Below are 25,064 nucleotides of genomic sequence, written 5' to 3' on the forward strand. Positions count from 1 at the left end.
GTGTCAAAAATGATCTAAGAGGTAGGTTGATAAGAGGATCAGGCCAGGCACTTGTGTGTGTAGTACCACTGAATTTTCAAGTACTCAGCTTGAACATTTGACTGAGGTACTGCAAGTGTGTAAAATAAAGTCTGTGAGTGAAAGTGGTGAGAAAATAAAGCAAAAACTGAGTAAAAAGTAAAAATGAAAAGAATACTGCTGATGACTAGGTGCATGTCTGATGTTTGTTTGTCTTTCGGCATTTTCCCGGTAAGGGGTCGCCACAGCAGAACTCCAGTCCACTAATGATTGGCAGTAGATTTTTACAAAACGCCGAGGTGCTAGCTCGATGCCCAACCTTCAACGAAGGCACGCCCATTTATGCACGCATGTCTTTCGAATGCTACCCAACTGCGGAGAGGACATGCAGACTCCACACAGAAGGCACTCCCAAGCCAAGCCGAGAATCGAACGGGAAAACCTCTTGCTGTGTGGTAACAATGCTACCACCGTACCACCACATGCATGTCTGATAATGGTGAGTAATCAGACAACTCACAGTCTGTGTAAGTAGTATGACTTCAGGCTAAAAAAAGCATATTATAAAGCAATTAATTGTATTTGCAGATTGTGTTGAGGTAGTACTCATTTTGCAAACTTTGTAAAAGTTGAAATAAATCTGTGCAACAAGATTAATATGCTGGAGAAACACCAGATCAGAATAAAATGAAAATGTTCATGGGCATAACTGAAAAACATAATGTGAATGCATTTCAAACAACAAATAAATAAAAATAAATAATAACATATGATCAGGAAACCTAGAGATTAGAGGCAGAAATATTATATTTGATACAGATGCAAAATGCAATAAATTATTAGAAGCTATGTTTACATCTTGTAGTCTGCCTAATACTGTATACAACCCTGCATACTCTTTTCTAATATATTATCTGCACAAGTCCTGCTCGAGTCTGAGTACATTTACACAAAATATAAGTTAATATTCCAGCGTTCTTGGAAAGATGCAAAAATAATGGGGTATAATACTTGTGAGAATCCTTGTGATTAAGTGGTTCATATTTCACAGACAGAATATACAGCAGATATGTGAAAAAAGTTGAACTGAATATTCCCGTAAGTTTAATGGCTCTAATGTTGTTGCATCTTTCGGCTTTTCCCAGTTAGGGGTCGCCACAGCGGAACTCCGGTCCGCTAATGATTGGCAGTAGCTTTTACATACCGACTTGCCAGGCCTGACGCACAACCTTCAACGAAGGTAGACCCATTCACGCATGTCTCCACACAGAAGACGCTTTAGCTGAGAATCGAACAGAACAACATCTTACTGTGAGGCGACAACACTACCGCAGCAGCACCACCGCAGCTGACCATAAAAAACATCTGGAAAGACTGTATGAATGGTTTGAGAGTTACTAACAGTTTCAAGAGAAATGTTTATCTTGGCAATTTGCTATATTATTCTAGAAGTGCTAAGGGTATATCTGTTGTTAGCAAGTACTATAATAAGAATACAATCATGACCACTTCACTGACAGCTAAAACAGAACAATAAAGACAAGGGTGATATTTTGCAGAATTATTATGATTTATTTACTTTAGCTTTTCTGCCAGAAGAGTACAACATGATTTCACATTAGGCAATTATTCAGGCACCAAGAAATGTTGCAATACCTATTAGAAGCAGATCTGAACATGATCTGAAAAGTATGGAGATTGTGGATGTAATTGTTAAACATGTTAAAGTGAATGAGATAATAGTATGTTGACAACAGTGAAGCAAACCAAACTTAGGATATATGCAGACCCTTGAGATTTACCAATGGAATAAAAGGAAACACTTTAAACTATTGAGGAAGTGGTGGCAAAAATGTCTAATGTTAAGTCTTCTGTGTGCTAAAAGCTAATGAAGGCATATTAGGCTAGATGCAGCCAGTCCTCTGGTAGACATAGATTTTGAAATGATCTTTTGGAATATTATCCCCCTCCCAAAGAATTTCAAAGGACAGTAGTTACAATGGTTGCTGTGTCATTAGGGAATACAAGACAATAGTAGAAACATTCCTGCTTTCTGACTCCATGGCAGACAGAGAGAGACAGAGAGATGCAGTCATGACTGCAGGAAGGTGGCTGCATTCATTAGTAAATCCAGTCCCTATGAAATCAGCTAGGAGGGAGAGCAGAGTGACATTTTTTACCAACTAAGCCATTAAAGAGGAAGATAAGGGTTTCCTTCTAATAGAGAACAAGGACATTAGTCCAACAGCATGTGCATATTCAATAATCAGTGAGTATATCTTGAGAAATAGGTGGGGCATACAAAAAAGGGCTTCTGCAGTTACAAAAACTGGTACTGTACCACTATGCCCTGATATCACCTTTTAGCATGCTTTCATGGTTGTATTCACCTTTCCTAAAATGTGGGACTCTGATCCGTGATGAGCAAACTGGACAGGTAACAGGGAAAACTGGAGCAAAAGATTAAGGAAGGACTCCAAGACATATTGAATGGCAGACAGCTTCAACGAGAACCAAAAAAAAAAAAAAGAATAGAGGAAAAAATGGTTGTACTTACCCAGAAATCACAAAGAAAATATTTGTCCCTGCTTCAGTATGGATATAGAAAAAACATCTGTTTGAATGGACTGCTGTTCCTTGTTTACTGCTCTTAAGAAATTTGAATTCATGACCTTGGTCTAAACACTTACCATGTGTCTTGGACAAAGAAGTTTGAGGCAGGGCTTTCCATTGTTACCACACTGATTTAGACTTTAATAAAAAAATAAGTTAAAACCACTACAAAAGCAGAAAAACAGAAGCTCCATATTTTATTAATAACAGCTAATACAGTGCCTTAGCACTTTCACCCTCAAAACAAATGGGCAAGCCTGTAATGCTCTACCCGCATTTAAATACATAATTATAGTCAACATACTAATTAATAAACATTAATTAACTCAATTAAAACATCTACCTCTCCAATGACTAATGGCTACCATTCACTAAAACCAACTTATATATAGGAGTGCCTTCTGTGTGGAGTCTGCATGTCCTCCCCATGGTCGAGTGGCCTCCAAAAGACATGCGTGAATGGGCGTGCCTTCGCTGAAGGTTGGGCATAGGGCTGGCAACTCGGCACCATAAAAAATCTACTGCCAATCATTAGTGGATCAGAGTTCCGCTGTGGTGACCCCTAGCCGGGAAAACCGAAAAGACAAACAATATATATAGAGAGAGAGAGAGAGAGAGAGAGAGAGAGTCACATGACCTTTCATCGCACGTGTCATCAGGAAAAGGCTGCTAATAAAAGAATTATTACTGTATGCAGCTATCTAATGAGTGAGATCAGATGCCTGAACTGTCCATGTGGTCCAGGTCTTAAGACTTTTTGAACTGCATATTTAACAGTATTTTAGTTGGAGCACACTGATTCAAGAAAACCACTTAGTCATGTCATTTGAATAAGCCTCTGCCTTTTCAACTGCTTGTTATTTGCTGCAATAAATCCAACTATACCCAAAACAGCACTACAATGCCTGTAATCATAGGTACACATAGCAGCTTGTCTCATCTTTTGTTCCTGCTTTTCTATGGAATAACAGTCAATAGAAGCCCCCATTTTCCAGGGCCAGCTCCCATGGTCTAGCTCTCAGCAGAGCCCTAGTCCTGAGTGACTTAAAGTCTGATGTAGTGTTTTTCTACAAGACATCCAATCAATGATATGTGGATTGTTCTGAGTGTACTGTTAATGTCAGTATGACGCCCCTGCACTGGCCCAGTAATCAAGGAGCCTCAATCCTCACCACTAGCACCAGTGAGGGATGTACACATTGGGAGGATGACAAGTACACATACAGTAAAGTACAATTTCCCTTAATAGCACACAGAGATCATAGTCAGTCTGGGGCTGGTTTCTGCCTCTTTCTCCAGATTCCCAATAAGACTTCTCACTGGCACAGCTATAGGGTTAAGATCTCAGCCGAGTGGTCAAGTGAAAACCTCCAGCACCCTTTCTGTCCAACCAGTGCTTCATGTCCCTGCTCATGTTGCTGACACACACACACACACACACACACACACACACACACACACACACACACACACACACACACACACACACTTTGAGATTTGATTTTTATACAAATACATACACACACCTGGGAAAGCCTGGCACATGTTTACTAGCTATTCCCCCTTCTGCCCAGACTATAAGGTAGTACCAGCTGCCACCAGCCACCCTTAGTTATCAGCTACTTTTAAGGCCCTTACCAAAGGGTTCCAAATCGTATTGTGTAATGTTACTATTACCCAAATGGTAAGTGTGACCAAGACTTGCAAGGCTATTTAAGAGTGGCCTGTACAGTGTCACCAAATACATATGAAAGTACCCTAAGAGCTTAAATATCTCTAAACAAACCAGCCACAATTAAAAGGTTTAAATATTTAATAATAAATAATAAAAGAACAAGGCAATATTCAATCAACACAGTAACTGCAGACTTCAGAATCACAGGAAATATTTTAAAATAACATTGCAGGACAGTCTCAAATAAATGCAGAAAACATTTAAACTAATCTTTACTATATCCCTATCTATATCTAACAGAGATTACTGTACCCTGGTTACTTGCTATTAGTAAGGCAAGTGCTGATGAGAGGATGTTTTTGGGTCCAAAGACAAATACAAAATGCACAGTCTCTGATAGAGTTCCCAGATTAATATCAAAACATTCCTGCTGGGTCAGCTGGATGACATCACTCTTTGTCACCTGCCTTCAGTTACCAGGCTAACAGAAACCAACATCTCTGTGTCAGAAAAACGCATCTCTCAGAAGTGCAGCTGCTAGGAAGTCACAGAGCAATAAAAACACTTTATATTTTATACCTAGTAATTATTTCTGTTTCAAGACAATAGAAAGAAACATCATTTTAAACCTAGTAAATATTTCTGTTTCAAGACAATGGAAATAAACTTCTAGCTCTAGACATCCTGTCTCCTTTAGTGAAACTGAGAAATAAACAATCGTAAAACATTCTGTTCTTTTCCAGTAGGGTACACTGTGATTACCTTCTTGAAGCTCAGTACATAACATACAGTTCAACACACCCTTCTGCACCAGTAGTTTAATATACACATAACATATAGTTCTCTTACATTTGTAAGATAAGCATATGAATCACATTAATATTCACAAATGACATATGATTATTTACAAAATTCCAGATAGCTGGGCTGGCAGTGTCACAGTCAGTATGTAATTAATGAAGTCCACAATCCTATAGTCTCTAACACATCTGTTTATCAGTGTTGTTCCATCTCTCTCCCTGCAGACAAAAAATGCATGTCTGGATATGCTACCTTTATATTGTATTTGAAATCAACTGCTAGTAATGGCTGCTTATAAATATTACAAGGACTGCATTTTTCAGGATGCTTTATGGGCATCTGTCCACCTTCAGGCCTTGATCCTCAGACATGAATGTGTCTTTATATTTGTTTATTATATTGCTAAGTGTAAAGCTAGTAATCTGTTTTCCTAAATATAATAATTCATCACATATACAGAAATGCTTACCACCATATTTATAAGCACAGTTCACAATCACTTAAAATAGTTGTGTTCATTATGTATAGTACACAGTCATGGTGTGATTCTTAAACTTGGATTACAGTAATGGTAATGGTGAAGCAGTATACAATGAATCACACACAAGCACACAAAACACACTAATATAGTGGGGGATGCAAATGTTTACTTGGTCATAGGTTGTGTGCATATTTATCACACTATAGGTGCAGCTTTGTACTCCACAGAGTGTTACTGAGGGAGAAATGGCCTGTGGAGAGCACAAGGGCACAGAAGAAAGACATTTAGGTAGACAGAGGTTACACATTGCAGAGTGCTGCTGTACACAGTCCCCCACATCAGGGCAAAGGCACAAACCATAACACATTTTCCCTCATTGCATGCTACTGACCTCAAAAGACATGGTGGTAGTATATATGATAATGAGGGGACTGAGTTGACAAAGCACTCACATTCACAGGAGCTTAGCTGTGTCACTGTGTGGAGGTGGGGTGGGGTGGATATGGCTGTGGCCATGTGCTCATATATGTTGTAAGCTACTAAGCTTCTCCAGGATGTGCCTTTGCATCTGTTTATTATGAGCTCTGTTTTAACCATTGTCATTACATGTGATGAGGTGATGTTGCTCAGCTATGTTGCACTGAGCAGCACATCACCATTTTTTGAAGTTTAGGCACCAGGCTGCAGTGTATTTTATGGTGTACCTAAAGATTTGCCCCATAAATCCCTGTCCCTAATCTAAAGTGTAGTCCATGATTCACATGTTTGTGAATAAAGGATTATGCTGTGGATCCACATTTACAAATTGACTGCATACATGTACTCTTCCAGGTAAGCAGTTGTGTTTGTATTGTTCATAGCATAATTTCTGCTGCTTTCCATTGTTAATCCCCTAAACCTAATCTTCCTCTACATACTTGCTCCAGCCTCATCTAACCATAGCCTCTCACTACTACTGTGCTTTGTTACACCCTCCCTTATTCTCTAAACATCCCTTACCTGCTGCCTTTCCCCTCTACATCTGCAATATTAACTAACTCAGTGTTGTCTCCCACTCCTCTACAGTAATCCATTCTGGGTGCTCCCTCCCTGCTTTAACGCAAAAGGAATACCTTCGGCCTTCACCTGAAGACACCCTGAATTGGCCAGCTTGCCTAGTACTTAGAAAAATACTGCTGAAAAGACCCCCCCAACAAGATTGTGTAAATGTATGTTGCTTAACACTAATTAAATGTAGACTTGATGTACTATCTATAGAGTTAGTCTGCCCTCCCTTGTGCGCGTTCTAGCAGCCTACCACAGACCGTTTGCCCTCGACTCCTGCTGTTATCACTACCCTAGACTGGTCCAACTATCCCTGCTGTTTGCTATCTCCTTCTACCATTAGGTGGCAGCATCTACCAATATAAATCCTAGATATTCTTTATAATCCCAACAAGTTTTATTTTTTCACAAACGGTTGTAAGTTAATATCCTTAGACTGTAAATATCTTCTCCTCCCCCCTGCTAAACCACCCTCTGTAAAGGCAGCCTTCATTTTCTGGCTGGAAATATTTAGCTCATACCTTCCAACTACAGCCTTTAAACAGCTCCTTGATGATACTTTTTCTGCCATACTCACCTCGAGTGTTCTTTCCCACTCCATTCACCCTACAGGCTCACTCCACTCCCCTACCCTGACCCCAATTCCCACCAGCCCCAGTAATCCTAGCTTTATTCCTATCTTACCCCACCCTCTCAGCCTAATTACCCAATACCAGCTCCCCCCTCATTACTCCTCCCACCTATAGCCATCCTTCTTAAACTCTGTAATCTGTGCTCCACCCAATAATTATAGTCCCCTCCTCTTTCCTTAAATCTCTAGAATATCTCCATCACTTTTTAAACCCTTTCTTCTTCATAGCCTTGTCTATTTTCCTAACCACTCATACCCCTCTCTCTTTGCTACAACATGCTCTCCTTAAGTTATCACACCCTCCAGTCCCCAGCCTCCTTTTTATGTTCCTACGTCTCTTATACTATGCTACCTCATATTCCACCTATGCTTGTCCAATACCACCTACAAAGACAACTACCATACAAACCCACCTTCTCCCTCTCTCTTACTCCCATTTCCACTCTATCTCCTCTTCTCTCATTCAGCCCAACTCTCAGACCAGTATGGCTAAAGGATATCTCCTTCAACAACCTAGTCCAAGCTGGTGATAGCCATCCTAACCCTGGTCCTACATCCTTCATTAACAACACTCATCCCTTACCCTCTTCCTCCTATCTCAACACCCTAAAGATTTTTACAATTAATGCACAATGTCTAAACAACAAAGTACACCAATTTCAAGCTTGGTTAAGCCATAACCAACCAGATATCTTAGCCATCTCCGAAACCTGGCTCAAGCCCTTTATCTCCAGCTCTGAGATTCTGCCCCCAGGATTTCATTGTCTCAGAAATGACCGACTAAATAAAAAAGATGGAGGCACTGCCCTAGTCTACTCCAACCTTCTTATCTTAATTCCCCACCAAATTCCAATTCCTCAATTCCAGAACACTGAACTAACTGCTGGAATTCTAAAACTAAATAAACATAAAAATATCTGTATCATTGCCCTATATATCTCACCTGGTAACAATATCTCTGCACTCGAAAATATTCTCCTATGGGCGTCTGCTAAAATTAGTTATGAAACTTATATCTTTGGTGATGTGAATATTGACCGGAATAAAATCAATTGCCCCTCTCCCTCCCTATCCATTAACCTCTATAACTTCACTCAAATAGTCCTCTCCATCACTCGACCTAACAAAATAAACCCTCCCAGATCCACTATAGGTTGGATCCTAGTCTCAGATAAAAATAAAATAACAATTCTGGCACAATTCCTGCTACGTTTAGCGACCACCTCCCAGCCTTTATGCATTGCTCAACTAGTTCCTCCCCACACCAGCATCAATACATTCAAACTCGTAACCTTAGTAGCTTCAACCCAACTACTTTCTCAAATACTTTCAATCAAATGAACTGGCAAATTCTAAACATCCTTCCTCTTGACAAGGCTATAGAATACTTCAACTCTGTCTTCCCACTAAGAAACAAAAGGATAAAAACTAAAACTGCTCCTTGGCTATCCAAAGAGACAAAACAGATTATGCACCCCAGAGACAAACTATGGAAGTTTTTCTAAAACAATAAACTGGCCAATACCTTGCTCCAATATAAACAGCTCCACAACTGTGCAAAATGACTAATCACCAAAGGCAAAAAATCCTACTATATCAAACTTCCATCCAATAACAATAAAAACCCCCAAAAATTCTGGAACTCAAAAAACTCACTCCTCAATCCAGGCTCCAAGAATAATCCCTGCCCTGACCCAAGTAAACCTGACCTTGAACTAGACTCTGAATTTAACTCATTTTTCATAGAAACTATTACTACCCTCACCAAGACATTTCCCAATAATAACCCAACTGCTCTACACTCTCCCCCTTCTAATTCACCTCATATGTTTGAACTCAAACCCATCTCCACTAACTTTATAAAAAAACTTTTGTCCAAACTTAAACCTTGCTCTAACGCTCCCGACAATATTCCCTCTTTCTTCCTAAAATGTGCTGCTGATGGCATTGCTCTCCCAATCAGCATCATTATTAACCAATCTATAAAAGAATCATACGTCCCCAAACTCTGGCGCTCAGCTTATATTCTTCCTCTTTATAAAGGAGGCAAAAATACCAGCATCTCAAACTTTCACCCCATTGCTTTGCTCGCACCAATCTCCAAAATCCTTGAAAGATGCATCCACCTCCAACTTATGCCTTTCCTGACCCAAAACAATCTTCTCACTCCTACCCAGCATGGCTTCCATCTAGGCCATAGCACAATGACTGCTTTAATCTCTTTCCTAGAAACTGTCAATCAAGCCCGAGATTCAGGACACTTAGTTTCTACTGTTTTACTCGGTCTAAAGTCTTTGATACTTTTTCCCACAAGCACCTTCTCTGTCATCTCTCAAACCTTAATCTCTCACATAATGCCTTATCCGGGTTCTCCAGCTATCTATCAGATGGGTCACAGGCAGTCAAATGGAAGAACTCCATCTCTTCCTTCCTACCTACCCCAACTGGCGTACCACAGGGATCCATCCTTGGGCCAATGTTTTTTAACATCTTCATCAATAACTTTCACACTGCTATTCCTGATGCTAAAATCATTCAATACGCAGATGATTCAACCTTAGTCTGCTCTGCCTCAAACCTCTCTGAATTGCTGACTAAAACCCAAACTGCCTTCTCAACAACTGAAAACTGGATGCACCAAAACCACCTCTCTCTCAATGCAAATAAATCAAAGATTCTACTATTCCCTCCCACAAAGACCCTCTCCTATGATAAAAACAACTTCAAAGTCTATAGTCAAACCAACTCACCTATAGAAGTGGTCCCCACTGCCAAACTACTTGGCATTACTGTAGATGAACACCTCAAGTTTGATATTCATATTCAACAAAATATTAAGAAAACCCACCAAAAGCTAGGTATGGTGTATAGGAATAATCGCTTTCTCTCCAAATCTACCAGGCAAACTCTGGCCTCGACTTAACTTCTTCCTTCCTTATTATATGAAGCCCCTGTCCTAACCAACCTTTCCTCCTCTGTCACCTCTAAACTAGAAAACTGCTACAACAAAATCTCTAAATTTGCCTCTAAATCTAAAAATAGCAGCCATCACTGCCCAACCCTACAATCCCTGAATTGGCTTGAACTCCCAAACTATCTAGACTATCTCCAACTCACTACTGCATATAGACTCATATTTCACCCAACAAAATGTCCCGCTCTAACATCCATCCCCCTTATACACCCAACAGAGCTATCAGATCCGAAAACCAGAACTTAATTACTATCCATAAACCTAAACTTCCTGCTGGCCAACTTCTCCTATTTTTCCCACTAGGCAAAAAATGGAATTCCCTTCTCTCCACACTAAGAACCATACCAAACTCAGAAAAATTCAAAACCCAACTATTCAAACACCTGTCCACTAAATGGACATGTACCTGCCTTCACCCAACCTAATCAAAGGGGATTCTCTCTTTGGTTCCCAAGCTCTACAACTCTCATAGTTATCTTCCTATGATCCTATCTAAGCTCTCATCAATTTCTATAGCTTCTCTCTAAGCTCTCAACAACTCCTACAGCTACCCTCACACAGTCTAACCTTGTAAATATTGTAAATAGCATTCTACTGTTGATGTGTGTATGTAAAGCATATTTACATTTTCTTAAAAGGTTTGTATGTAAACTGTTTCCACACCTAACACATATCTGTTTTCCTCAAATTAAACTGTATGATCCCTACCTTCAAGCTTAATGAAATTGTTAACTATGCATGATATTGAATGCATTTATGAGTAACTATTCTACATAATATTATCTTTAATATTAACTATCAGTTGTATCTAAATTGTATAATGCATCTTGGAGCTTTTCTCCCCGGGCCTCCACTAAAAATGGGTCAGTTTGGCCCAGTGGACTTCCCCAGTAATCAAACTGCAAATAAATAAATAAATAAAATAAATGTTATTACCAAACTGCCTATAGGTCCTATTGTGACTCGGACAGTGCTCTGGCATGTTTTCCAGACTTTGCGTCACCCCTGCACAACTGGACACATTGTATATGACTCCCAGCATATTTTTTTATTATGGTTTCAGTTCTGAACACACCATGGCATTATTAATGATATTACCAGGGGAGTAGCCAGGATGGACAGAAAGGGCAGCTACCCCAGGCACAAATTGTTAGGGGGGTGTGACTGACAGATCCTGCTCAGTCTTTAGTGCATTACTGGCAATGAATATCGGTACTGCATTTGTATTCAGAAATGAAGCACCCTAACATTCCATGTGTGGCATAAACTATAGCAACAGCTTGCTATATATATATATATATATTTTTTACTTGCACTTCAATGTAAAGATGAGGGGGAAAGCATTTCAGAGGGTGACACCAGGTGCAGGAATAGCTACCTACACATATAGATATTAGCATGGTTAGAAATTTTACTCTCGAACATTAAGGTTAATATGTTGCCAGTTTCATTTATGAATTCAAATTGCTTATTTTGATGTTTTCTAGTGACTGAGTATGTGTTATTTAATTTATTCTTGCTTTGAATATTCATGAGTTTTAATAACAGTTGTATCCAATTTTAATTTGAGTTTGGTCATGTTCATATAACTATAGATTATGTTTATTTTTTTATATATTATTTTTTAATTATTTACATGGTGGTAAGCTGTAGTTTTGCTTGGCCGTAAGGATGTTGTGAACTGATCACTGATCAAAGCACTGTAATAAATATGAACTTCAGCTTAAAGGTGGTATCCTCTTTCAACCCTATGAACATGCTCCAGATCAACACTCACCCCCCTCTGGTTTCTGTAGAAGATTATTTAGTTTAAGCTGTATCTGCTTCACAAAGTCCAGGACCCTATACTTTTGGGTAGGCACGTGGTTATACCTTGAGCTGCTTTCTGACTGTTCTGCCCATTCATAGAGCTCCTTCATTCCTGCCCCCAGTATCTGTATATCCCCCATCTTCCTCCTACACCTTGCTTTATGGTCTGTACTTCAGTTTTCATCTTAACTACCGCTCCCTTTTACTCTGAGACAACTGTCATCATGTGTACACAGTTCCCTCAATCTGGCATCAGACTGCTCAGCTTACTGAAGACAAGATTATTTTTGTTTTCAGTGTTCTCCTTCCCTGCTGCCACCACTAGATCCAGAAGACGCTTGGCTACTTAATTCTCTAAATGAATTCACAATATGGAGCAAATTGTACTGGTTGGTATTTCATTACAGTCATAAGACGTGTGGAGTGCTTTTGCCTAGATGCTTTATTCTTCCATGCTCATGAGTGTCTCAGTCAGATTTCAAATTGTCTGTCTGGACAGAAGAGTTCAAAGTGTTATGGACACTTGCAGAACAATGTGACTGAAGGATGTTACAGTGAATCAGACTGTTTGGGGTGTAAACTTATAGTTTTGAACCAAGCCTTACCTGTGTGAGCCCTAACTGGAAATGAAGATGCTGTATCACACAGAATGCTTTCTACCTCCAGGAAAGGAGGCAGAAAACTCTGCAATGTCCATGGTGCACTGCCACAATCAGAAAAATGATTTTTCAGAGAAGGCCTGCTATTCCTGTTCCTTGATGCCCTTCATATTTAGCCTAGACCAGGCTAGAAAGATTAAGACTGCAAACAAAACAGTATCAAGCGCATTAATCATCTCCTTCCATATTCCACACAGAATGAATACACTCCTGACTGGGAAGCAATTGAAATGTTGTAACCCGTTACTGCGAATCCCGAAACAGAGACAGAATGGCCTAAAACTTGGCTTACTTATACCAATTCTGAGATGACCATTTCCTGAAATATTTCCTCTTCTCTGAGTTATGGTGATCTTGGACTTATTATGATAAGTTTGGGCAGTGTGAGAGATTTGCCCTCCACATGGGGGGTGCAGGGGAGCATGCACCCCTGCAAAAAAGAAGTTTAAAGGAGAAGAGGGATGGTCGAGATTTGCTCTTCTCCTCAATTTGCAATCGTTTTTTCCAGTCTGTTGGCACTCAGAGTTCAAGTGCCACCATTTCAGCAGAGAGCTCACTGAGCACCTGATCATGCTGAAGGAGACTACAGCTTGTGGAAAATGTAAGAGGGCCTGCAAATGGAGAGGAAACAAACTAGGCCCGAATCATGGGGCAAGACATGGAAATGGATAAAGTGAGTAAACAAGAATCTTACCAAAAGCTAACAAGTTTTAGAACCAAAAGTAAGGTCATGACATGCTGATTATAATATATCAAAGTAGAAAGAGATAAGCACATCGAATGAGTATAACAAATTATTTAGTAATACATTGAGTGAAGATCAGATGCTTTGTTTCTCCCTACTGCTATGGTATAAACTGCTCCACAGTGCACTGGAAAAACATTGCAGCTTAGCATATTTCTCTCTGAACATGCTCTTTTATAACCTTTCTATAGAAAACTTTTTTAAAAGGTTACATTTGTCTAATCTGCTTCTTCCAGTTAATATTTGTATAACTAATAAGAAACACAGTATATTGCAGTATTAATCTGACCTCTGTTAGCTAGGCAATGCATGTTTGTCAAGCAGATGAATGCTGAGACACCAGGGAGATGCGTTTTTGGTCAGCCTAAAATTTTCTTTTATTTTAATTTGCGGATATGATATGTGTTTTAGGCTATTTACCTTGTGTTTATCTCCGTATTCATCTTTGACACAGTACTGTTTAACTATTGTCTAGAGCAGAAACCAGGAGCAAGTATGAAGCCAAACAAGTCCACAAGGATGCAAACATGCATCTTTGCATAGGCACATGAAAAGAGTAACTACATTAACTACAGGAATCAGTGGTTCTCAGCATGATACTTTATTTTTGTAAGCTTATTTAGTTACCTTTTTTTCATTGTTGCTTGACCTGTTTTATCCTAACTAAGGTTTCAAAGGTACTAGTATGAGTTTATCTTTATAGGTCTATTTATCTTATCTTCTGCATATATAATCAACAACTGGGCTGAAGTGTGCTTCTGAGGCTCTTTCACTAGGGAAGGAATATAGTGAATAAATCCAAGCTCTCTAAACTATATATTAATTGTAACAGAATAGTACTTCAACTCTGAGGTCTTGTGCCCTTTAGTTAATAAGTTTGTTGATTTTTGTATTTAAAGCCTTGAATTGTTGAAGTTAAGCTCTTATTGTCAAATGTTAATAAAGCCATTTAAAATTAAAAAAAAAAAAATTGATTATTTCACTCTGGTGGAACCAAACAATTGAAATGTTATGCAGCAAAAAAGTTTCATTAGTTAGGTATCAGTTATTCTTAACAGAGTGCTAAAAGAAGAGTTATATTTCATCACGAGTCACAAAGAAACACAGCTTAGTGATCTGCACCACTATCAACCAAAAATACTTTTGCAAACATGGTACAGGTATGGTAAAAGGGTCAAGTAATAAAAGTTCTTTACAAGGCGATGATAAGTTTATTGATGACATTCCAATAATATATTTTCAGAGACATTTTTAGGCAACTCTCAACCTGACTGGCTGATGAGTTGTCCAACATTTATACTTAATAGTATGCCCTGCCCTGTGGTTAGTGAAAGAGATGTTGAAGAGATCTTGATTAAATTGAGAGAGAATTTTGCTGCAGGAAAAGATACGTTAACTGGCTATTTTGTTTGTAAAGTTGTTCCTTTCTTCATTATCAGTTTCATAACTGCCTATTCACAGGGATTGTCTACAAGATTTGGAAGATACAAAGGCCTGAAATATATTTACATATATGCACATCTGATTAAACACAGTTCATCTAAAGCATTACTTTAGTTGTGTACTTTTATGTTTACTGCAGTAATATATGGGCTGAAGAAAGTGTATCCATGTTTTGCCCATGAAACAAGTTTAGAAGTAAATTCTTTATGTTATGTAGTAAGCTTTTGTCAGAGTTCAGCGTAATCTTTTATTTTTCTAAGGTTCTGTGAGAAGGAGTGACAGTTGGCTGGCACAATTTTAATAAAACCCCTTTCACCAATATCTGGGATGAAGGGATGTCTTTGAAAAATCAGGCTGTTATCTTCCTGATTTAATAAATTTGTTCTGGTCTTCTTGGTACAATACATTTATTAATGCAAAAACAGATGGACAAAAAACTTCAGATTTAAATACCCATGGAATACAGTCGCTATCTGTGTAGCCAATAAAACATACACACACACACACACACACACACACACACACACACACACACACACACACACACACACACACACACATGCAAACATATGTTTGCATACATGCATGCATGCAAACACGTGCACATGCACATGCACACAAAACTCAAAGGCTTTATATGAGCTTCTGAAGCTCAATGTGTAAAAAGCTGTATATAATGTCATAAAAAAAAAATAAATTCATAGCAAATTTGTGTTTCAGAATTAAATATTTGTATACATTATTGCATTCAATCTACAGATGTATGGCATGGTCTAACAAAACACAGACAACGTTTCACTAACTCTCCCTTTTCCTAATGCTGATCCTGGACTTGTGCACCTACTAAACAGAACCTTGTTTATCATATCCACACAGTATAATTTCAGAAAGCAGTACATTATCATGACTTCTCCACTTAGCTTCACACACTTTAATGTAAAAACATTTCCCTGGATGAGAGAAATCAGCATATTTACAGCTCTCGGAAGGAAGCCAGCATTACTGGTGACAAGTATTAGTACACTGATGATTGCTAGCCTGTTATACAACACCAAGTGATGATCACTATGGCACTAACTTTTAAATGTGTCCTGTTTTATTGCTTGTCTAGCATTGTTCTTAGCTTATGTTTTTATGTAAGATGACAGTATACAGCCCTTCTCGCTCACCTGTCCTTTTCTACTGAGTCATACACACAGGTGAGTTGTGCGGTTGTCCCTCAGGTCATGTCTTATTTCTTTCCTCATAAATTCTGTCCCAAATGCTTGTTATCATTAAGACAGTTATTAACACTGTCATTTACTATACAGACAAGGAGAGAAATAATTATCATCTTCATTCTGAGCACTGTGCATTAAATAGTTTATTTAAGCATCACAAACTGGGACACAAAAGAATCAAAATACGAGTCAGCAAGCAGCCTAAATGCCTGATAACCAGCTGGAGAGAAGGTGCAAGTGGATTCTGTCCCTCTTTCCTCTCTCTCAGTGGTTAGGCTTGTGATGCTTGATGGCCCAAAACAGGAGGCTGGGGACATTGTGTGATTCTGTGAGAACACATTGCAGAGGCAGAGCATAGGTGCACATCCTCAGTGACACAGGTACATGGCAGCATCCATGCACGTCTTGACCTGATGTCTTAACATACTGGGTACTAGGGATGGAGAAGGAAAGGGAAACTACAGAGCAGGGCAATGAAAACGTCCTGACTCTGCAATGTGATGACCTCTGGGTGCTGCTGCCTCAGCTTTAACACTTGACAGACTAAAGCTTTTAGCAATGGGATGAACCAAAACAGGTGGATTATAACAATAACACTCATTGTCTTAATCATGAATTATTTCATGGACAATTAAACAGAATGTATTTGCTGAATCCATTATTTGGGTATTTTTCTTTCACAACTTAGTTTTCTCTGAGCTCATTGTTGCATATATTATTAAACTCTAGATGTTTTACAAAAAAGAAGAAAAACTACCTGACCTCATATTAACAGGAAAGTCTGATGGGTCTTCTGCCATTCATTCATTCATTCATTATTGTTTGTTATCTGCTTTTCATCCAGTCAAAAATTAGATTGTTTCTATATTATAAACTATGTTTCACTCCTAAAGCTTACTTCCATCTCTATTTAAAGTGCTTTTGTCATAGACTTTTGTATAGATTTACTTCCAGTTGTTCTACTTCATAATGAAAGCTGATTGTATCCTTTTTTGTAAAAAAAGAAGTTTTCCTGGAACTGCTAATGAGATACACCAAGAGCTGGATGAATAACATCTGGATTAGATGGTTTTCATTCACATACACATTTAGGACAATGTATGCAATTTCTTACAAAATAACAATGTACACTTTAGCTGATTAAGTAGCTGTCACTTGCAGCTCTCACTGACTCATAGGATGTCAGTACCCTGTGAAATTACGTAACCCCTTCAGTACCGATTGTGTCAATCTCCTGCCTTCTCACATTATGAGTAAATCTATAACTTATGTGCTGACAGTTTATAAAGTTTCCAGTACAATAACAAATACATACTATTAAAGGTTTGCACTAATATTTACTCTATACCTTGTTTTAAGCAATACTCAAAAAAATCAGATTTTTATTATAAGAAATTCTACAGCTTGTCATCATTTTGCCATTGCTGCATCATTTCATTCAAAATTAGTATCTTGTTCATACTGTTTGGAGAGAAAAATATTTATACTAAATCTGCCCAAAAATGAATTCTTTTTTCACTGAATTCTGCTGTAGGTAGAGACAGGTTGTAATTAAGATCAGACTAATACGAAATCATTATCAGTGTTCTTCTTTAAGGTAAACAAGGCTTTTCACTTACCCTTAGCTTCTTACTGCTGACAGTTTTGGACAGGTTCTCCTTTTGCTAACGTGCCATTTAAAGGAAGCATTCTGTAAGGGATGAGGCCAAGATATTTATATGCAACTCAAAGGACTGTGGAAATTCCTGTTTGTTACCCAATCATACTTTTGTTAATAACATTTCACTTTTGTCGTATCTTAATTAAGTCATGGAAAAACATTTTTTGCTAATCACATAAAAATAATATACTTGGAAATAATAATCCTTGATGTGAATTATTTTCTCAGTTAAGTAACATTTATTGTCATTTTTTTATCAATGACTCTCATGTGTAATTGAGTAGTTGAACTGCAGTTTGTATAAACCTGTGCAGTTATTATAACTCATGGAAAGAAGATATATATATGTAAAATACACTTCAGCATAGATAAGTGGTGATGCAATTATTTATTTTATTTATTTATTTGACATTTGTTGACTGGGTTAATCCAGTTGAGCTAGTGCCCCTTTTCAGTGGAGACCCAGGGAGAAAAACTCCACGGTAAAAAATTATACAAGTATAAAAAGTCAAAGTACAAATTTGGAAGTATAAATAAGAAAACAATTCACAATTCTCACAGCTCCACATTACAAAGTATAAAATTCAGAAGGGCAAGTTGTACAGAAGAGCAAATCATAGCTCAAAAATCATATTCACAGTAAAGAATAGGCTAGTGTATAATAATACAAATTAGTTTCAAAAGATATAAAGGAAAAGATAGGACAGATGAACAGATGCAGTACAAGAAGAAAAGTCTACAAGTGAGGGACTAAAAGAAAAGGGTGAGTATGGAAGAGCATATGGTCCAGGCAAACGTAGATAAGATGCAGAAGATGAGTTATAGATGGTTAGTGATTACAGATATATAAGTTAGTTTTACAAATAGTAGTGTGAGGGGAAGAGATGGGTAGAGGAGGGAGAATAGTATCAGATTACTAGGGACTGCAAATTATAAGGGAATAGAGAGCAGCAGAAGAAAAACTAGTTAGTATAAAGGAGGTTAAGTTACTGGAAACAGTAAATTAGAGGGGTATAAAGAACACTTGAAGAGTATAGTAAGGTATACAGGAAGTAAGGATACATAATATTGTAGAGGTAACAGAATTAACAGAGGAAAATAAGGGAGGGAAAAGATTAAATTAATCTAAAATTAAATTATTTGATTAATTATTAATTAATTAATTAATTTAAATTAAATTAAATTAGCAGTTGCCAAACTAATTTTTCTCTTAACCGTAAGATTTCAAACACAATACAAAGAATGGGAAGTTTTGGAATGGGTTTGTAATCCAGTGTCTCCAAACAGAATTTAGATTTCCATTTGTAAAGGACTGGATTTGCAAATGTGTGTGTCTTGCTGTCTGTCTGTAAAATAACCAAGCTAAGGCCACTTCATCCCCTCCCCAACAAGAATCTTCACATACTCCAAATACAGCATTTATATGAAGGTAATCCACAGCCATATTGTAGACTGTAGAAATGTGTGTGACACTCAAAACCTGGAAGTTGACTAAAACCAACTTCAAACCATGGCTCACTTAGGTAAATTGTTTTATCACTGCATGACCCTTGTGTTGACTTAATCAAATTGTTATGGATTTTCTGCTCCTTATTTTTCAAAGTTCCAAAGATGTAAACATAGCAAACATGCAAAAAGGGTTGGCTCAAGATTAAACCATCTATCTGGCTTGCACTTCTGTCATCCTTAGCAAAAAGTGTCTGCAGGAGTTGTTTCATAATGTGCCACTATGACACCTATCCAAGTACCTACCTACTCCTTTAAAGTGCAGGTGTTCCCCACTTAAAACACATGTTGGAGGCAAATAAGCAGGAAATAAAGTGAAAATTTCATTGAAGGAAATAAGAAATGACTCTTTGACTCTAATGTTATCATCTGAATGAGTCAGCAAGCCCCCATCCCTATTCTCACATACTATAGTGTGTTTGAGTTTGAGTGGTATGTGAATATGTCCTAAATCAAAGTGGGAAATATCCTTGAATAATATCCCCTAGGAAAGCAGACACCTTTAGGCATGAACCTGGCTTATCCCCCCTTCTCCAAATGACCCTTTCAGTGATCTCCTTCCTTCCTTTGCTCTGCCTTATTGGTGTCTCCTTACTTCTCTCATGTTATATGACATTATGGAGCTTGACCTTCCCTGGTTAAAGGGTACCAAACACCTTATGAATCACTGCTGACTATATTAGCTGCTGATAGAAATGTCACCTAAACCCTCTCAAGAACTCTTACATATAGCACTGCTCCATGGCACAAGAGAATAAAGTCCTAACTACAGTCTGCATTACCCTTCTCCAGCTAATGGCACACACTTTGGAAGTATTAGGCAGGGAAGATGGGAGTGACCATACATTACGGGGTTTCCCATCTTAAGGGGAGACAATAAGTTTGACATGCTGCAATGACAACATTTACTGGAGAGTAAGCAATCACCTGCAGTAGTGAATCTGGCAGGATTTCATTGTAAGCAGTATGCAACTTAGTCAGGAAAGCATGCATGAACAGTTAAAGAGGAACATGCAAGCAGCCTATGCTAACAGTAAATTAAGCAGGCCAATATGAACATCATGCAGGCCAACTGCCACACACATACAATACTGTCACCTTCAAGGGAGATGGAATGAGTGGGTTCTCACCTCAGTAAGGGAATGCATGTACCACAGGATTCACCCTGATAGGGGGAACATATGGGTCCAGCTCTGACACCACATTATGTGAATGAACAAGCCAATAGGATACTGGCAAGGAAACTATCATGTGAGTGGGGATAGAGAATAAAACTAAATAGAGAATTAATCAAAAACAGTAATGCATACACTGAACACTGGAGAAAAGTGCTGCAATCATGGAATTGTGGTACACACTGTCCAACCAAATTACACATGTGAGAGAAGAGCACAATATGGTAAGCTTAAACCTAATCGTGGCCCACTCCTCATCTAGGAAAAGTCAGGAGAAGCCAGCTTACAATCACATTGCCCTCACTGTAGCCTAAAGGCAAGCCTGTGTGCATTCAGACCTTACTTCTCCTGCTCTAGTGCCCAGAATGAGATTAATTGCATTCTAATCATCTAGTCTTTCTTCAAGGAAACCATCTGAAGAATTTTCATATCCCTTCAAAAAACCTTACTCTTAAGGCTATCAAGCCATTGAGCCATTAAAGGGTAACTTAATCCTACTAACTTCCCATTGATAATAAATACATAAATCAGTTGGCCTTTTCTACTCTTTACCTCAATGATCAAGACATGTATTTGTTTGAATTTAAATTTGTTAAACCCATCCATCCATGACCAGATTTCCCATTTTTGCACAAGGGGTCAATACTTCTCAATTTATATGTATCAAAACTTTAAGTTATTGAGGCTTCTGAGGTTTAAAATTTGGATCTGATTTGTTTTCCAGATATTTTTGTTGATGTAAACTGTGCTGTGCATGGTATGAGTGCATTCTGCATTTTGACAGTGTTTTACAGCAGTGACTAAGATTGTATGAAGTCTTGCATTTGAAAGTACATTTCATTTCTACAATTTGGAAGTGAACTGATTCATGCAACATATGTTTACTGCCTGTTTTACTGTTATGTGTAAGGTTGCTACAGGCTATCAGAGTTCGATGATAAGAAATGCAGGGTGGGTAACAAGCAGAATGTAATATTACTCCTGCATAAGAGAACAGTTTATTAAATGGAACTCGACAATTGAAACAGTTGAACTGAGCTGTATGATAAACTGAGCTATTCTCGTTACAACTAATATGGTTCATTGAGCTCTGATTATGGAGTTAATATCTATATCTATATATATATATATATATATATATATATATATATATATATATATATGTGTGGAAACACTTTATAACTTTGAATTACTGAAATGTCGAATTTCAGTATCTCGAGACTATAAAGCCAAATGTTAAAAATAGCAAAAGGTCATAATCGTGAACTCGAATATATGTCGAATTCGCAGTTATGACCTTACGCTGCGTAATGTCCGGGATTGTGTTTTGATGGGGCGCGGTGCCGTGTGTGGATGTAGGTGTTATGTCAGGTAAGTGTTTTCTAATGGTTTTGAGTGGGAGTTAGAGTGTGTGTGAGTGTGCTGATGTGTTTGATGTGTGTGTGAGGGGTCGGAGAATGTGCGTGTGTGAGTTGGCTTTTGTTTTGTGTTTGTGCGATCTCGGAGTTAGTATATATAAGTAGGGGGGGTGTGCAGGGGGGCTTGCCCCCTGCTTATGTGTGTATGAGTTGTGTATGTGTGTAGTTTTGCTTGTTTATGTTGTGATGTGGGTGTTCTGGTGTATGTGTGGTATAGTGTGTGCGTTTTTTTGCGGTGTTGTGAATTTCGCGGGTTTTTTTGTGTCGGTGTTTTGTGGATTCGGTTTTATAGTCTCGAGATACTGAAATTCGATATTTCAGTAATTTGAGGTTCTAAAGTGTTTCACATATATATATATATTGAATATATGAGAGAAACAGACAAATGCAGGTTTTGTAACCTTCTCTAGTACCATAGGCTAATATTCAGTCTATAGTTTTATTGCTCTTTCTATTCCTCCTATATACTATGTCCTATGTAGTGTTCTTCTACACTTTACTTGGTAGTATTTTATTTCATATTTCTTTACTTCTTGGTTTGTAGATTGTTTTATTTTTGTACTGTATTCGGAGATGTACATGGACTTACTTCTATATTTAGCATCTGTTATGTATCTGAAATGTTCTGTACTTAGTGTTATTTCTACATTGAAAGTTGTTTTCTATGGAGCTTTTCTCCCTGGATCTTCACTGAAAAGGGGCACATGCTCAGTCGAACATACCTGGTTAACAAATGGCAAAATAAAATAAATTAATAAAAAATAAAACAGAATTGGAAACATTTGCACATCTTCTTGCTGGATGTGATACACTAATGGTAGAAGGACTGTATACTGAAAGGCATAATACTGTGGCAAGACTGTTGCACTGGGTATTGTACAAACATTACAGTACTGAAGTAGCTGACAAGCATTGCAAACATGAGCCACACAGCATTATAGAGAATAATGACGTGTGTACCACATGGAATGACCTGTTACCAACAGCTCAAAAATAGATGCAAGAAAACCAGACACAGTAGTCAAAGGAAAAATAGAAAGGGAACACTGATCGTTGAAAGTGCTACACCCAGTGACTACAGTGCACAGAGAGACACAAAGTCATAAAATACCAGCAGTGGCAGGCAGAAGGGAGGGCAATGTGGAGGAAGGCTACACAGACAGTTCCAATAGCAGTAAGAGTAATGGGTTTTATTAAAAAATGTACAATTTTATTTAGATATGTTACCAATACATGTAACACCATATGAACTGAATGCAGAAGGAGGCAATTCTGGGCACACTGTGGATGCTGCAAACAACACTCCTGGCTAACATCAAAGATTGAAAGAAACAATACTAATTTCATACTAATTTCATGCACTTTAATCATACTTTGACTTAGGAATGGGGTCAAGTCATGGTATTAGAAACCCAAAAGTCTTGGAGAAATTAAACAGAGAATAATTAAAGCACACACATGGGACATAACAATCCCAAAGGCATAAATGTCGGGCAATGCATATCAACCGGTATCAAAGGCTAATTTTCCAGACAATGGTAAAACAAACTCATTAGCCCTGTATGTGATCATGCCCTGAAGTGCAGTAAGCAAGCATTGTTTCCTTGATTAAAATACTATGGAAAATCCAGACAGATGTTCGTGAAAAAAATTGCTCTGTATCATTGTTTCTGTCGCGGAATCTGTGCATATGTTCAGGGTATAATGCATTTGCTGCATTATGGCTCACACATGCCTCAGGTCTGTTGTGTATGGAGTAACCCCAGACCTTTTGGCAAAGTACATATAGTTTTCTAGACAATAAATACATACATGCATAGGCCTAGAAATGCAACCATATTAAAGCAGGCATATATTTTTATTTTATATTTTACATTTTACATGCAGTTTCAGTAAGTATAGTTTTAATAAACAGGAATGTTTCAGTGAAGGATACATATTAGCTCAGAAAACCACCTTTATTCGCAAGTGCTAATAAGAAAAAGAGAATGTGAAGAACATAGGAGATAAACAGATCTTGTTTAGATGATACAAGGCTTGCGAACCAAGATTAAAGAGGTTTATAAAATTTATAGAAAATTTACATGGTTTTGGTATTATTATGAGAGATGTCTCTAGTCAGAAGTAAGCCAATGCAGTGCAATCCAGTCTGGTACTGATATCAGGAGATTAAATACAGAAATTCAGTACTGATACACAGGAAGTCACTACAGTAAGATTAGTCCAGGTACAGAAATAAGGCCAAATGCCCAGAAGTTCATCAAATACAGAAAGCAGTATTAATTCTGCCATTCAGGAGGAAAGGAAAAATTACGAGTTCAGAAGCTATGGACAGTATAATGAATGTAGAGAAAGTATAATTTAGTCTATTTCAATTTATTCACACTGTTGTTTGACACAGTAAGCTTTGATTCAAATATTGTTGACATCTCTGCTACTACATAATAAACCACCATTATAAGATTTGAATACAGACTTTTATTTTGACAGGTACAAGACGATTTGGCACATAACGGAAAAACTGAGATATCTGGCATTTGTTCAGCAGAGATCTGGGTAATTAAAAGATATAGACATTTCTTCCAGTAGCTTATGCTTCTTACAGTCCTTTCAATTCTTACACCATCTGTTTGTCTGCCTCTCCGTTTATCTGTCTGTCTATCTATCTGTCTAACTATCTATCTGTCTGTCTATCTCTCTATTTATCTATCTATATATCTATCACTTGTTAAAGGGGTAAGTGGACTGGTCCAAGTACTCCTTGCAGTCATGACCTGGACTGCATCTGCAATTACAAAACTATACAATTCATGCAGTAATAAATCAGAAAGTATCAGCGTTGCATACGTAGCATATACATATATATACATTACAGATATAACTAATTATTAGCGCCTATGTGGTGTGGAATATGGTTTACTATCAAAAAACGAAACTCATAAAAAAAAAGTCTGAAACATCGAACAGAAACTGAATGCCTGCATACTAATTAGGCATAAATGTCGAATCTGTTGAATGAATTTAGCAGATTCGACATCTATGTCGAATATCAAACTCGTCTACTGTCTAGAATTGAATATCGTCAGTGTAGGTACAACCGTATGGTAAACTCCTACACTGCCATTCACATTTTAGCAGGGGACAAGCCTCTCTGCAGCCCCCTGCAAACTATATATTCTAACTCCAAGATCA

At 37.9% G+C, this 25,064-nt stretch overlaps 1 protein-coding gene across 1 annotated transcript in view; it reads right to left on the minus strand.

Annotated features, from left to right (window-relative positions):
* LOC122801535 (interleukin-1 receptor type 2-like) overlaps positions 1 to 17,795 on the minus strand; it is a 311,639-nt gene extending 293,844 nt beyond the window's left edge. The window contains exon 1 of the mRNA XM_044070956.1: positions 17,733 to 17,795. The gene's annotated coding sequence lies outside the window, so the exon portion shown is untranslated. The remainder of the gene's footprint in view (positions 1 to 17,732) is intronic.
* Between the last annotated feature and the right edge of the window lie 7,269 nt (positions 17,796 to 25,064).

Source organism: Protopterus annectens, chromosome 5.part0 (assembly GCF_019279795.1).
Source record: "Protopterus annectens isolate FY-2018-M chromosome 5.part0, PAN1.0, whole genome shotgun sequence".
Lineage (NCBI taxonomy): Eukaryota > Metazoa > Chordata > Ceratodontiformes > Protopteridae > Protopterus > Protopterus annectens.